Raw genomic sequence first — 6,658 nt, 5'->3', positions numbered from 1 at the left:
CCGGCTAGCAGAAGGTGTCCAAATGTGGACTTCAGCCAGAAATCGAAAAATCAATCAATGGAAACTGCCAACACGGGCTGGTTGGTCTAGGCGTATGATTCTTGGTTAGGGTGCGAGAGGTCCCGGTTTCAAATCCCGGACGAGCCCCATTTCCTTACTTTAGATCCACAGGTGTCTGGCACCATTTATTAGTGGCCCTTTCTGAAAAGTGCTGGGCCCCTGACTTCTGTTTCTTTCAAATGTCCAGTAAAAAGGGGACTATAGGGGGGTGTGAAAAGGCTTGTTGGTCTAGAGGTATGATTCTCGCTTCGGGTGTGAGAGGTCCCGGGTTCAATTCCCGGACAAGCCCGCCTTCACCTCAAATCTCTGACTGATGTTAGAGCGAGGAAACTCCTTTAAGATTATGCTAAGTAGTGTCCAACTTCAGACAATACAAGAGTGCACACTTCCTGTCCTGGTGATCTAAGCCAGAATTTGCTTGTTAGGTTTTAAGGAATTTACTTAGGTAACAATCACCTAAACCTGACGTCTGTTTTTACAGAGAAATGCACAGTGTCACCCAACCAGCAACTTTAAAGCTAGGGATTTCAAACTTAATATCATCCATCTGTCCAATGCCTGGATTAAAGTCCTTGAGTTTTGTACGGCTAGGTCAACTCACTGATGCACATGCATTGTGTGGGGGTTTTTTTAATGTGTGTTTTGCCATGTCATTGCCAGTGAGGTTTTCACAGGCTAAGCAACTCAGTGGGCTCTATGAGACTAAGGACTAGTTTATAGCCAATGAGTTTGCTGGAGATAGGTTAAAGGGTTGGCACGGAGGCTTCGAGGGTGATTTTTAAAAAGTGAATTTTGCTGAGTCAAAGTATTAGTGCGCTAGACTTAGGAGTGTTTTTTAACAGGCTATTTAAATATGCTGTCTTAACTGTAACAATCAAATTAGATTAGCCTTGCGACTAACCTTTGTATGGTGGAAGATCTAAGGGACCGGAACTGGCTTGAGCTTTGGTAAATATTAGAGATACATATTTTAGTACCATGTGTGGTGAAGTTGGAAAATTAGCTCTGGCGGGACCACAACATAGCCAAAAACATTGCAAAGGGCTGAAATGATCATACCTTTGATGTTAAGGCCTCCCAAGAATGCCTAAGTGAGCTTAACACGTGGAAGGTCACAACGAGCAGTGGGCTGTATCAGACATCTATTTTTATAGAGAAATGCACAGTGTCACCCAACCAGCAACTTTAAAGCTAGGGCTTTCAAACTTAATGTCATCCATCTGTCCAATGCCTGGATTAAAGTTTTTGATTTTTGTACGGCTAGGTCAACTCATCGATGCACATGCATTGTGTGGGTTTTTTTTTTAAAGTGTGTTTTGCCATGTCATTGCCAGTGTGGTTTTCACAGGCTAAGCAACTCACTGGGATCTATGAGACAAAGGCCTAGTTTACAGCCAGTGAGTTTGCTGGATATAGGTTAAAGGGTTGGCACGGAGGCTTCGAGAGTGATTTTTAAAAAGTGAATTTTGCTGAGTCAAAGTATTAGTGCGATAGACTTAGGAGTGTTTTTTCACAGGCTATTTAAATATGCTGTCTTAACTGTAACAATCAAATTAGATTAGCCTTGAGACTAACCTTTGTAGGGTGGAAGATCTAAGGGACCGGAACTGGCTTGAGCTTTGGTAAATATTAGAGACACATATTTTAGTACCATGTGTGGTGAAGTTGGAAAATCAGCTCTGGCGGAACGAGAGCATAGCCAAAAACATTGCAAAGGGCTGAAATGATTATACATTTGATGTTAAGGCCTCTCAAGAATGCCTAAGAGAGCTTAGCAGGTGGAAGGTCACAACGAGCAGTGGGCTCTATCAGATGTCTATTTTTACAGTGAAATGCACAGTGACACCCAACCAGCAACTTTAAAGCTAGGGATTTCAAACTTAATATCATCCATCTGTCCAATGCCTGGATTAAAGTCCTTGAGTTTTGTACGGCTAGGTCAACTCACTGATGCACATGCATTGTGTGGGTTTTTTTTTAATGTGTGTTTTGCCATGTCATTGCCAGTGAGGTTTTCACAGGCTAAGCAACTCAGTGGGCTCTATGAGACTAAGGACTAGTTTATAGCCAATGAGTTTGCTGGAGATAGGTTAAAGGGTTGGCACGGAGGCTTCGAGAGTGATTTTTAAAAAGTGAATTTTGCTGAGTCAAAGTATTAGTGCGCTAGACTTAGGAGTGTTTTTTAACAGGCTATTTAAATATGCTGTCTTAACTGTAACAATCAAATTAGATTAGCCTTGCGACTAACCTTTGTATGGTGGAAGATCTAAGGGACCGGAACTGGCTTGAGCTTTGGTAAATATTAGAGACACATATTTTAGTACCATGTGTGGTGAAGTTGGAAAATTAGCTCTGGCGGGACCACAACATAGCCAAAAACAGTGCAAAGGGCTGAAATGATCATACCTTTGATGTTAAGGCCTCCCAAGAATGCCTAAGTGAGCTTAACACGTGGAAGGTCACAACAAGCAGTGGGCTCTATCAGACGTCTATTTTTACAGTGAAATGCACAGTGTCACCCATCCAGCAACTTTAAAGCTAGGGCTTTTAAACTGAATGTCATCCATCTGTCCAATGCCTGGATTAAATCCCTTGAGTTTTGTACGGCTAGGTCAAGTCATTGATGCACATGCATTGTGGGGTTTTTTTTTTAAAGTGTGTTTTGCCATGTCATTGCCAGTGTGGTTTTCACAGGCTAAGCAACTCACTGGGCTCTATGAGACTAAGGCCTAGTTTATAGCCAGTGAGTTTGCTGAAGATAGGTTAAAGGGTTGGCACGGAGGCTTAGAGATTGATTTTTAAAAAGTGCATTTTGCTGAGTCAAAGTATTAGTGCGCTAGACTTAGGAGTGTTTTTTCACAGGCTATTTAAATATGCTGTCTTAACTGTAACAATCAAATTAGATTAGCCTTGCGACTACACTTTGTAGAGTGGAAGATCTAAGGGACCAGAACTGCCTTCAGCTTCGGTACATATTACAGACACATTTTTGGCGGAACCACGGACATCCGGAGAATATCTAACAACCAAACAAAGATTCCACATTTTTATACACATTTGGTCAGAAGTGATTATGTATTCACCCCACCTTTTTACACAATAGTGTTTGCATTCACCATCATTTCATCCAAATCTTAAATTATTCAACATATGAAAACTGATATTCAACGCAGCCACCAGTTGCAACCCGTTACCACCACATTCCAAGAGAAGACTTCTCTTAACATTGTCCTAAAGAAGATTGTTTTACTATATAGTCCTGTCTCTGGTGGAGAGGTCATATATCTTATCCTGAGGTCCACCAAAGCTTAACCAGGATCTTTTGCTGAAGCCTGCAGAAGTATCTACAGAGGCCACTGCCTTGTACACAAATCTTCTGAAAGGACATAGAATCTCTATACTCCCTTATGTTTTATGTTATTAATATGTCTAATGCACTATTAGGCCTCTTTTCGCTGTTAACATTCTTTTTATTACCCCAGTATCATAGTTTCCTCCATTGTGTACACTGATGTAACTGTGGAGCCATAATTGTGGACTTATTTGGAAAATGCCAACAGCTGTGCTGGCGTGTTGGATTGTTTTTTGTTTTTTTTTTGGATTTCTGCATTGAAAGCATGTTATGGATATGCAAATTCTGGAAGAATATGGCTCATATGGACTTTTCTTATGCATGTACTGGGCATGTACAGTTATTTACTGTTTTAAAACCTAAACTGCGTCATCAGACGTAGCTCCACTAACAATATCTGATTGTATCAGTTTACAAACGTCCAAATAGTAAGTAGAACAACAAACGTTATACAATGTGTATTTGTCACAGAACGCTCCCCTTCCCACTGTTCAGGTGATACGGCCTGTCGCATGGGAGTCTTATTTGTAACAAAGCCCCTGTTGTTAACATACACCTGCACCTGGTTTATTGTCATTATTTTTGTTTCATTCCTTGCTTTTCCGAAAAAATCAAATTGTTTTGTATAATACACACTAAATAGAAATAAACATGCAGACTCTGGACTTGATTGAAGAGAATAGCTGGTTCAATATTTATTGATGAGCTCAATGTTACACACAAACGAGGCATAGTCCGGAGTTTGTCTAACAGCCTCAGGTGGGGTAAATCTTTAGACATTTTCATCAAGGTCAATTACATTTATTATTTATTATTACACAGTATTCCTCAAATTTTCCACCATTATGTTCAAAATAGATCACAACGCAATAACCCAAGTTGATACTATTATCTCCAAATCAAGTTTGCAGTATTTTTTTTTAAAAACTATGACTTTATTCATTCCACTGGGTACCCATCACAATAATATTGTATCTTTAAGTGTTATCCTGGCCTCAATTCCAGACTAGCCACTAAGGCCTAATTTGGTCATTTATGGTGTTTATCGTTCGTGTTTGTCTAATAAATGTGACAGAATGAGGCTTAAGCAGGATGCAGGTACGAGGCACCTTAAGACAAACGTTTTATTACCACAAAACACCTACATTTAGCACACATGCATCAAACACCGACAAACGCACAACAACACACGAGACATATATATGCATTCAAGACGATCACACACAACAAGGATCAGGTGGACGACACGAGAGGGCGTGGCGTGACCGACTAAAGAACACACACACACGGAGATGTTAATGATTTTAGCCTTTTTCTGTTTGCATATCTGCTTAGACAGCAATCTCATAAAAGGTAGCTGCTTTAGATCATATGAGTGAAAGACAGGAGAGCAGTGGGGCTGGTGTTCTAGCTGCTTACTTGCCATGTTCCCACTCTCCTGCCTATTAGCATATACACACCTCTTTCTTTTTCTCCCTATATATACCCACAGGTTCCTACCATCGACACTGCACAATCTTCACAGAGCTGTTGTCAGTGCCTGATCCAGTGTACACCTCAGTACTATGTTGTGTATTCTTTTATTTTGATGGTACAGCTGATGACTTTTGTTTATGCTTTATATGTGTGTGTGTGTGTGTGTGTGTGTGTGTGTGTGTGTGTGTGTGTGTAGCTTATAGACTGGAAGCTCTGTAGTTTAAAAGATAATGGGAATGATTCATTTTTCTGTTTTCATGTAAATTTTTTATAGCACCGCCCAAGAAAAGAAAGAAAGCAATAGGGGTGCAATAAGAGAAAAACATCCTTACAATTACAATTACCAAATGTCTCCCAGCACTTTGTATATGAACCCCTAACACACTGTAACTAAGAGAGTGGGGTTTCTGAGTACTTATGTGATGGTTGTCATGGTGTAGTAGGTAACAATTTACCCTGTGGGGGACTGGGTTTTAAGTGCTCTGTGCTACACCAGTGAGAGTCCTCAGGTAAGACTCCTAACACAACACTTCTGTAACATGATTGAAAACTGTAATTCAATCTGGATAAAAGCCATCTGGCAAATGAAATATATGAAATATAACTTTACACACATTCTGGGATCAAAAGAAAAACATCCTTTCAATTACAACAGTGTCCCATCACTTAGTGGGTGAACCCCTAAAACTCTGTAACTAAGAAAATAGGTTTTGCAGGCACTTGTGTGCTTGAACCCATTAAAAAAAAAAAAACCAACAAAAAAAACATGAGTAGATCCAAGAAGAGTCCTATGTTTTAAAAAAGTAGATAAGAAACTATACAAGTACTCAAATCCCACAGAGGTTTACCAATGTAGGTTTTTTTGTTTGTTTTTTGTCTCGTGACTATTAATATTATCATGAAAAAAGGGCTGGATTACAATTGGCTAATTATGTCAGGAGTTAACCAGTGATTGATTCTGCAGAGTTCTGCAGAAGTGAGCAAATCCAATCAAACTAGAAAGGAGAAGGTGGAGGCACTCACCCTGCAGCACATAGTGTTGTCAGGTTCACTGGAAACACATGCTCTGTTTTTCTGATGGATCTTTTCCCCATAATGAAAATTTGCATAACTCTGAAATTCTTTACTTGGAAACTGAAGAAATGTAGGCCTGTAAACATACTCTGTATCTGTCTAGGGTCATATATTATGAATTAAGGAAATAAGGTAGACACTAACGATTAATTAAATTTAAAAAGTGGCTGCCTTTTTAAGTAATTCTTTTAACAATGCCCATCCTTTGTACCACAGAATGAATGCCCTGCTTTAATCTCTGTCTCTTGGGAATTCATGTTGCTCATGACCTTGTGGGATACTCAGATATGAAGTTCACAACTGATTGTTGGTTAGCAGAATGTGGAAAGCCAATAATGTCATATAATCTACACTGTTTAAAAAAGTAGGTGATTTGTATTATATTTGAGAAAATGATTAATAACTAAGTAAAAAAAAACATTGGAATATGTTACAAAGAAAATCTAAAATAAGCAATTTGTAAGGCCTGGCCAACCTCATGTTTAAAGAGTAATCATAAATAATTAATAATATGATAAATCACACTAATTGTTTTACATGCACAGGTATTACACTGAAAATATAAGCAGTCTGTGCATTACAATCATCCAGTGTTATACTGCTCTCTCTCTCTCTCTCTCTCTCTCTCTCTCTCTCTCTCTCTATATATATATATATATATATATATATATATATATATATATATATATATATATA

At 39.0% G+C, this 6,658-nt stretch overlaps 1 non-coding gene across 1 annotated transcript; it reads left to right on the top strand.

Moving 5' to 3' along the window:
- Nucleotides 1–277: 277 nt before the first annotated feature.
- Nucleotides 278–349, top strand: trnap-cgg. Its single transcript has one exon. It is a non-coding gene; the product is annotated as a tRNA-Pro (tRNA).
- The last annotated feature ends 6,309 nt before the right edge of the window (nucleotides 350–6,658 follow it).

Source organism: Electrophorus electricus, chromosome 21, assembly GCF_013358815.1.
Source record: "Electrophorus electricus isolate fEleEle1 chromosome 21, fEleEle1.pri, whole genome shotgun sequence".
NCBI lineage: Eukaryota > Metazoa > Chordata > Actinopteri > Gymnotiformes > Gymnotidae > Electrophorus > Electrophorus electricus.
This window is presented reverse-complemented; position numbering and strand designations above follow the sequence as displayed.